General features: G+C 34.3%; 2 long non-coding RNA genes across 5 annotated transcripts; one reads left to right on the forward strand and one right to left on the reverse strand.

The window, feature by feature from the left end:
- The first annotated feature begins 227 nt into the window (after positions 1-227).
- LOC134263920 (uncharacterized) lies at positions 228-2,263 on the forward strand. The gene is made up of 4 exons (XR_009991379.1): positions 228-289; positions 1,014-1,170; positions 1,694-1,867; positions 1,987-2,263. It is a non-coding gene; the product is annotated as an uncharacterized LOC134263920 (long non-coding RNA).
- LOC134263919 (uncharacterized) lies at positions 1,517-9,204 on the reverse strand. 4 transcript variants are annotated; one of them, XR_009991376.1, is made up of 5 exons: positions 9,018-9,204; positions 8,791-8,900; positions 7,224-7,346; positions 5,583-5,692; positions 1,517-2,233 (listed from the first exon to the last, which is right to left on the reverse strand). It is a non-coding gene; the product is annotated as an uncharacterized LOC134263919 (long non-coding RNA). The 4 variants fall into 4 exon arrangements; XR_009991375.1 differs by having other exon boundaries at positions 7,224-7,349; XR_009991378.1 differs by lacking the exon at positions 8,791-8,900 and having other exon boundaries at positions 9,018-9,203.
- Positions 9,205-9,589: the final 385 nt, after the last annotated feature.

The following is a 9,589-nucleotide window of genomic DNA, read 5'->3' on the forward strand; positions in this document are numbered from 1 at the left end:
TAAACGAGAGAGATATCTCTTAAAGTTAGAGAGATATCTCTTTAACAAGTTTAAAAGAGATATCTCTCTTAATTAGAGAGATATCTCTTTAGATTTTCAAAAAGAGATATCTTTCTACGCTAAAGAGATATCTCTTTTAATGAAAGAGATATCTCTTTTCCAATCACCCTTAAAATAAAATAACTAATTCTCCCGTTAAAAACGAAAGCGATACAGGAAGTAATGTCTGTTAAGTCGTTCGTTTTCTGGTTATTGAAAAGAAGAGGATAAAATGGACTGATTGATACAGGTAAACAACGTTTAATTGCTTTATTGTTTTAAGCGAAAGAAACAGGATTTCAAACCAAAACGTCCCCCAAAGATTGGTTCCATATTATATTTATTTCATTTATTTAGCTCACAGGACAGCTGAGCCGGGGATATAGAATGCGAAGTCAATAAAAACAAATTCGAAATAGGCCTACATGCACCCAATTTCATCGATCACGGGAATACAGCATTGATTACTACATCGATTAAACATAATCCTGATAGAATTAATGTTCTTTTTTAATTAATTAATGCTCCGAAAATAAAAACGTCCAACATTACTTCTTTCATGTAAACAGGGATGTATATATTCAACTTCAATATTAACTGTAGGACGTTAAACGACATACATGTACGATCAATATATTAACTGTAAAGCCTTATGACCCCCTTCCCAAACACAGGCACCTGAAGTATGGATAATAGCCCCCCCCCCCTTTTTTAAAAATATATTTTTTTTAATTTAACAAAAAAAAAAGGGGGGGTATCATCCATACTTCAGGTGCCCGTGTTCCCAAATACTCTTACAATTATGAGAAAGACATTTTACTTATAGGCATTAGAAATAGGAATTTTCTTATTTGTCTTAGCTAGAACAATCCCCAATTAATCCAATGTTGTCACCAAACAGGTCTGCACTGGGTCCATAAGACATTCATCATTCAATGGTAGAACATTTTATCTACATTTGTCATATTTTATAGAGATCCAGGAGGTACTGAAAAAGGGACAATGCTTCGACTGAATGTGTCATCCATGTACCAGTATAGACCTGTTAATGAGGCATATCCAATAATTCTTATACTCATGAAGAGTGCGGCAACTCCCAAGTAGTTAAGGATGGCACTCATTTTAAATCAGGTACAGGATAATTTTTTGGGCTGCACTTTTCTTTACTTCAATATTTCAAACTTACTAGTTAAGTATCAAGTCCACAAAAGCTCAAACACCATGGTGAATCAATGGGCCATAATGATAGTTAAATTTGTCATATGCTTTCTTATTAAATTATCAATTTGAAATTTGATTGGTAAAAAACATTTATTAACAAGTACAATTCTTCTACTGTGTGCCTGTCATCCCAACAATTGCAAATGCACATCGATAGGTTCTCCATGAAAATTGCTAACTGTGCAGAATGGTTGCACATTTTTTCAATGAACGACATTTTCTTAACATTGAATCCTTCAGTATAACAAGACAAATATTGCATGCTTATTTTAATTAATACAATATAAATAAACTTAAGAACAAATTTAAGGATTGAAGTTTAATTTGTATATTTGGTAGTTACATGCGTAATTAGTTTTACATATAAAGGATGTACACAAGCATTTTATAACATTGAAAATATTCAAGAAAGTATTCTCTTAATTTCTTGTAGATCCTCACTTCTAGGATTTTTCCATGTTCTTGTGAAAAGTGTTTTACATGGCACCATTCAGCTACAAATACTTTGCCGGTGGAACTGTGACATCAATCAACTGCTCATGCCACTGCTAATTGGCAGAATTTCCTTTTGGACAAGCAAACTGTTTCAAATATTTTACACCTGCAAGTTAGTACTTATGAAATTTTGTTTGCAGGAAGCTAAAAGCTAATGAGTATTGAAAATACAAGCCAGATAAAGTACAAAAGTGTTGATACAAGTCATTTAGAATTTTCAATTCTTTGCAGGTAGAGATGAGTGTACTGGAAGTTTTTTCGGGATCTTGTCCGACATCATAGGTACAACTGGTCACTGTGCTTTCTTGGTTATATAAGCAGGCATATTGTTAAAGCGGTGACACATGTAGCTTCAAATGATGCTTGACTGTTTAAGTGTTTTTCTTTGATTTATAAGTAAACCTGGATTGATCTCTGATGCAGTAATATAGAGCCATGTCCATTCTTTAATATTCCATCATCCCACTGTCACAAAGTACTGAAATAAAAATGATTTTGATTTTAAAAATTTTTGGTTTTTATATGTAACATAAAATTCTACAGAAATTCAAATATTAAAACTACTTCAAAACAAGATGTGTTTGTGAAACAATATGCACCAGGCGGCAACAAATTCAAACAAGTTTTTTTGAGCATATAGGTCATAGTCAAGGTCACAAGGTCATTGGCCTTGGTGTCATTTGAAAGAGCTTAATTAGTGGAGTATGCAAATCAAATATGAAGTCTCTATCTTTAACGGTACAAAAGGTATGGTGAAAGTTCAAAATGGTATTTATAGCATTAAAGTCACATTAAAGGTCAAAAGTTCACTGGCCTTGGTGTCATTTGAAAGAGCATAATTAATGAAGAAGGCATTCCAAATATGATTTCTCTATCTTAATGTATCAAAAGTTAAGGCGAAAGTTTAAAAAAAAAGCTATTTTTAGCATATAGGTCACAAGGTCATTGACCTTGGTGTCTTTTGAAAGAATTTAATTAGTGGAGTAGGCATATTAAATATGAAGTCTGTATCTCTCATGGTTCAAAAGTTATGGTGGAGGTTAAAGTTGACAAAAGACAAACAGACATAGAAACAGGATATAAACAATAGACAATAATTCACTTATTTTATGATTGTGTATATTAATGTGACTGAATTTTGGAATCAATTTGTACAAAGGTTTAGTGTCATTGAAAAAGATTACAAAATATCCAAAAGAACTGTTTTACTTGTTAATATAGAAGGAAGTTGTTTAGAAAATTTTCTTTTATTAGTTGCAAAAAATTTTATTTACTATTCAAGATCACAAGATAGTAAACCATTATTTATTGATGCAGTAAAGTTATTCAAGTATTACAGAAACATGGAAAATGTTGTGAAAAAGTTTTTCAATGTACATGATGTAAGGACAAAATACTCAGTAAATGGGTCCTGTATGATAATGTGTACAACAAGTGATGCAAAAATCAAAATTGTAATTACTCAAGCCCTAGAGGGGCTTGAGTTATCTAAAACGATGCTAGGTCATCGATATATTAAGTTTTAAAACACGAAAATATAGTATTTCAAGGTAGAGAAAAATATTTCTAGAAACAAAAATGAAGCTTATCTTGAAAACTTTTGTATATTCATAGATATTAAGTGTTTAATGTTGGATTCTTTTCTATGGCGTATGAACAACGAGTGAAGCCCCGCAGCCGCAACAGCTTCTATACAGAGATTTTGCGCTTTCCTTAGCGTAGGAATCTCAGGTAACTTTCAGTCGCCGACAAAGCATCCATGGACGAGTACACTGGTGACTCTGAAAGGTGACGGCAGGTTACCCCATCGTTAACAAATTCTACAATATGCATGGCCAGAAAATGCCCCCCCCCCCCAACTGATATTGTAACTCACTTGCCTGTAAATGATGTGTACTTTGAGTGACAATAAAATAATAGCACAAAATAAATTTATTAATGATAAATTCTCCCTCATACGTACGTTTGTTTTTCTAAAAAATAGCATTATCGTCAGTTTGGTAATGGAACCTATATAACTTCTTTTGGATTCGTACGGAATATGTATTGGACATGTCGCACAGCTGGATGAATCCGTAGTCACGTAGATTAGTTGCAGCCCGCCCCCCCCGCCCCCCCCTCTTTGAAAAAACTTTTCTACAGGCTTGTAACAAGCTGTTTGGATTGATGTATATTAAATGTTGTCATAGGCGTCGGAAGCAAACTGAAAGTGGGTGGGGGCCTAACTGAAAGGGGGGGGGGCTAAACCAACAAAATTACGTAAACCCCAATTTTCAATGCCAGTTCCGACGCCTATGGTTGTGATGTACGTTATTAAGCAAAAAATTCAAAAACTGTCTATAGTTTCAGGCGCGGATCCAGAATTTTTTCCAGCTCAGTCAAAAAAAAAATCCTATCCCAGAAATTTCTTGACAAGCCAAAAAAACAAGAGTAAAACTTGCCTAAACGTCAAAAACCTATTTCATGAGGGGGGGGGGGGGGGGGGGGGGGGGGGGGGGAGGGGGGGAGGGGGGGTAGTACTTTTCAAACCCATTTTACACATATTGATATTCGTGTTTACCAGGGGGGGTCTGCATTTTCCAAGAGGGGTCCATGGTAACTTTTTTCTTGTTTTAGTATATACATTTTTAACCTGGTAAATTCCAGGGGGGGTCCAGACCCCCCCCACCGACCCCCCCTCTAGATCCGCGCATGAGTTTGAAGTATATTAAATGTCTAAATAAACAAATATTTCATTAAATTGAGAAACGGCAACTATCCCCTATAAAATATTCCTGAAAGTGTAGAATGTAAGTTCATCTTAAAAAGTAGTACGATTAATTATATTCAATATTCAATAAATGAATTTTGTTTCAATTACCTGTATTTTATTCAACAGAAGATTGAACTTAATAGCCCTCATCTTATACCATTTTAGGATATTAATTAATGACACTTCCTAGCTGACTTTCTACAGCTTGAGTATCTCTGACGTTTTGTCAGTATATACTTGTTTTTTATTAATTTATATCTACACATTTGGGTACATCTGTTTTGTTTTTGGATAAATTGTATGTTTAACTGTCATATGTTTACATATATGTACATTTATTATGCCCCCCCCTTTGAAGAAAGGAGGGCATATCGCTTTGCGGCTGTCTGTCAGTCCATTTAGTTTCCATTCATTTTCTTCACAACCATTGCACTGAAATGAAATTTGGTATACAGCCTTACAGGTATATCAGATGAATGTCTAGGTCAAGTTCTGTTTTGGGTATGATCATCGCGCCATTTTTGACAGAGTTATACCCCTTGGCCTTAGAAAAATTCCAATTACTTGCAGTTTCTGTTCATTTCCTTTGCAGAGGTTGCACATAGTGAAATGCAATTTAGTATACAGATTTATCAGATGATCATGAATATCTAGGTCAAGTTCTCTTTTGGGTATCCTTGCACCATTTTTGACAGAGTAATGCCTTTTTGGACTTAGATAAAAAATTCCAATGTGGGGGGAGGGGGGCATAAGTATTTTACAAACATCTCATTATTTTTAATTTTAGAAAGTGCACTGTGTGAGTGTGTGCAATTTTGGTGGTGAGTGGGTGAAAATTGTCTTGTGTTTGTACAGTGTATATATGGATATGGAAAATGCTTCAAAATAAAGCATTTAAAAAAAATTTTTGGAAAGTATGGCAATCATATACCATGCAGTACTCAGAAATGCTAAATAAAAGGCTGCGTAGAAGAAAAAAAAATTATTAAAACTACCAATCAAATAAGTATTAAATGTAAATCTTCTAAGATGAAGGTTTTGCTTTGTCAGATTCTTTGCTTATAGGGACACTTACCTTTAATAATGTCATGACAGGTGAGGCACATGGCTGGTCTTCATGCTGGATCAGTTCTTAGTTAAAACCATCCAGTATTGCCCCAAGATTGCCAGATGTACAGACAAAACCTGTAATTTAGCAAGCTTCTGTAATATTGAATTATTACAAAGGCCATAGTTGTATGTGCAACTGATAATGATGTAGGACTAAGGTGCCTGACAAATAATGAGTTATAAATCTTACAAATATCCATTTATTTGATACAAATCTTAACTTTCTTCATTAAATTTTATCAATGATTTTACAAGAAAATCAGAATAAAAATTGTCCTTTTTATACATAAAAAATATTTTCATTTAAAATCTTTTTATTTAAAAATATTTGTTGCATTTTCATATTTAGGGTACCCTTCCTAGGCCAACAATAAAAAAAATGATTTGTTTGATGTACTCTGACCGACCTGTTAAAATAGCCCCTACCCATTTGCATTCATTTCTTAGGGGCACTTAAATTTTTTTAACACCCCCCTTAATTTCCATAGATGTTTTAAAGATAAGGTATCATATTTTTTTTTTAGGATGCTTTTTAATTTATAAATACAAAGTCTTTGTAACTAAATAAAAACATTAACAGATTTCTGAGTCTGTGGTTTTAAATATGACAGTTATCAATTTATTCAATGCTGTAAGACATAAGAAAAAAAACTAGAAATATGTCCACAGGACAGGAATGCCCGCCAAGGGTATATTAGTCATGCAAAATGAAAATTTGTATGAAATTTGATCAGAATATCTTGAAAAATGTTACAGTTGAATTGCTTACATCAGTATGTATCAGCATATGAAGTTTGACACTAATTTCAGAGATGTGAGGTCATGGTCAAATAAAAGGTCAACGTCATGTTGATGCAGTTGAATTGCTTACATCAGAATGCATCACCATATGAAGTTTGACACTAACTTAGGAAAATTGAGGTCAAAGTCAAAAGAAAGGCCAAGGACAAAAAATGTTTGTTTCAGTTGAAAAGCTCTCATCAGTATGGTAAGTTTGATACGAATTCATGGGTATAGCGAAGTCATCTTGGATTCCCAGCTATAAAATTTCAATGAATTTCTTATACGATTATAATGAATTATGGATATAGCGAAGTAATTTCATAGGTCCCAGCAACTTTGTTATAACCGAGTTTTGCTGTAACACCATCTTGAATGGTATGTTTAAAACTAAGTTAAACACTAATTTAAGAAAAGTGAGGTCAAGGTCAAAGGAAAGGTCAAGGACAGAAAATGTTGATGCAGTTGCATAGCTCTTATCAATATCTATCAGCAAAGTTTGATGAAATATCTTGTATAGTTTCTTTGAAACTGGGCTTTGAACTGAGCTAAACGCAAAGTGTGACGCATGGACAGAAAGACAGAAGACAGTCATGACAAACACTATATGCCCAGGCCATAATCATGGTGGGGCATAAAAAAACTACCGGTACCTACCAACCTACCTGCCAACCTTGATAAAAGTGGGTAGGAGTACATCAAACAAATATATTTTTAAAGCTGGCCAGTTGTTGACTAGTATATTAGTCATTTTGATATGCTATGTCTTATAAAAAATAAAGTTTATATTTGTCTTAGAACTTATTTTGTTGCATCAATTTCATACCTGTATTTGATTTGCATTGTTTTGGATGCTGATAATTCAAAGTCAGTATAGTCTTAGGTGCTGCTGACTTTGGATCTCTTAGGAACTGCATCTTTTATCTGTGTTACTGGTTCTCTTGTACCTCTGCTATAAAATAAGTTTACAGTTGTGTAATATCAGTGAATAAATTGAACAGACAGATTGATTGTTTATTGTTTATCGTTCCTCTCAAGAATTTTTCACTCATATGGAAACGACAGTGGAGAGCTGCAAATTTTGTCCTAATGACCTATACTCAGCACTCAGGGCCATTGACTGATTGAGCAGGAAGGGATCTTTTTTGTGCCAACACCTGACCTACTGCAACAAGGGGCCACAGTTATACTGTATCATCCCAAGGACAGGTCTCCACATCCCACAGTGGGATTCAAACTCATGATGTAAGGATCAACACCTTATTTCGCGACTCTACTAGAGCAGACACTCTAACCACTGTGCCATGCAGGCGAATTTAAACAGACAGAAAAGTTTACCAAAATCCATAAACCATGTTCTATAAACAGGAAACATACTCTCTAAAGTGAGAAATATGGTCATCTAAATTTTATTTAATGCAGAGAGATGGCAAAATATATGAACATCTTATCCTTGTGAAATAGATCTAAATTGCTACAAACATTTAATGCTCAAAAAAATAATCCATTAATACAAAGCAGGTTAAAATTTACTGAAAGACAAGATGTGTTTGTGAAACACTGATGCCCCCGTACGGCAATTTAGCGACAGTTAAGCTTTCTCAAATGCAAATCAAATATGTTAATTGTACCAAAGTAAGGTCTTTTCACAAGAAATGAGAAATGTAAACACTAACTACACCTGCTCCAGGGTTATGACCAATGTTAACATCTTAAAAGATAGGACAAATTCCGGGTCAAGGTCAAAGGGTCAAGGTTGTTGTGTTCTAAAGAAAGGCCTAGTCTCAAAGATTATGTATGGGAAGTATGAAAGCACTGGCCCTTACCGTTCAAAAGTTATGGCCAAGGTTAAGTTTGTAAAAAGTAGGTCAAACTTTAAGGTCAAGGTCAAAGGGTCAAGATTCTTGATATCCAATGAAAGGTATTGTCACAAGGATTACACATGTGAAATATGAAAGCTCTAGCCCCAACTATTCAGAAGTTATGGTCAAGGTTAAAGTTTGTAAAAAGTAGCTCAAACACCAAGGTCAAGGTCAGATGGTCAAGGTTCTTGAAATCAAATGAAATGTCTTGTCACACGGATTAAATTTGTGAAGTATGAATGCCCTAGTCCTAACCCTTCAAAAATTTCTGTCAATGTTGTATTTTTAAAGTGGGTCAAACTCCAAGGTCAAGGTCAAAAGGTCAAATTTGGTGGTACCCAAAGAAAGGTCTTTACACAAGGAATATACATATGAAATATGAAAGTCATAGCTCCACTAAATCAAAAGTTATTGGCAAGGTGAAAGTTTTTGCGGACAAACAGAGAGACAGACAGACAGACGGACACGACAAAAACTAATTACCCCCGAAACTCCGTTTACGGGGGCATAAAAGGTATATTAAAAAATTACCCAAACAAAAGTGATGCAGCCACAATATCATAAATATGACGTTGGTTCCCATCAATGACAAAACTCCTCTATAATCAGCTGATGAATAACATCTCGGATTCAAGAGAAATCTGTTAACAAATTAAGGCAAAAGATAATTTTGAAATTATTTCATTCGGTTAAGAATAAAACACTTCGTTTTCCCTCAAAATAAACAAGAAACGTATGACACTTTCTGATTTGTTTACCTGTATTTCGATCGAAATATTCCTGGTGGACGCTCGCACCCAATTTCTTATGACATGAAATTCATACATCGTAAGTCGGACAACGTTAACCCTTCGGCTTTGTAAAACTATTTAATTTCCCCCTGAAAGCTGTGTGTAAACCAGAAACATGCTGAACTCAATACACATTCACCATGACCATGTGCGAGGAAGTGAAAATTGTCGTAAAATCTCGCGAGTCACGTGACGAGACTTACAGACTCTGGACCGAATTTTCTCAGCTTTTGAAATAATGAATAAAAAGTTCACTTCCGGTTAAGGGAGAAGTCATTTCAAATGGAATTTAAATAAACATAATGAAGAGAGATATCTCTTTGCAATAAAGAGATATCTCTTTTTGCTTCAGAGATATCTCTTTTAGACCCTTTTGAAAGATATCTCTTTCACTTTGAGAGATATCTCTTAAGATAAACTTAGAGAGATATCTCTTTTACTTAAAGAGATATCTCTTTAACTTGGAAAGATATCTCTCTAAGTGAAAGAGATATCTCTCTAGGTGAAAGAGATATCTCTCTAGTTGAAAGAGATATCTC

This window comes from Saccostrea cucullata, unplaced genomic scaffold, assembly GCF_032062105.1.
Source record: "Saccostrea cucullata isolate Sc308-1 unplaced genomic scaffold, CSIRO_AGI_Scuc_v1 ctg1126, whole genome shotgun sequence".
NCBI classification, from domain to species: Eukaryota; Metazoa; Mollusca; class Bivalvia; order Ostreida; family Ostreidae; genus Saccostrea; species Saccostrea cuccullata.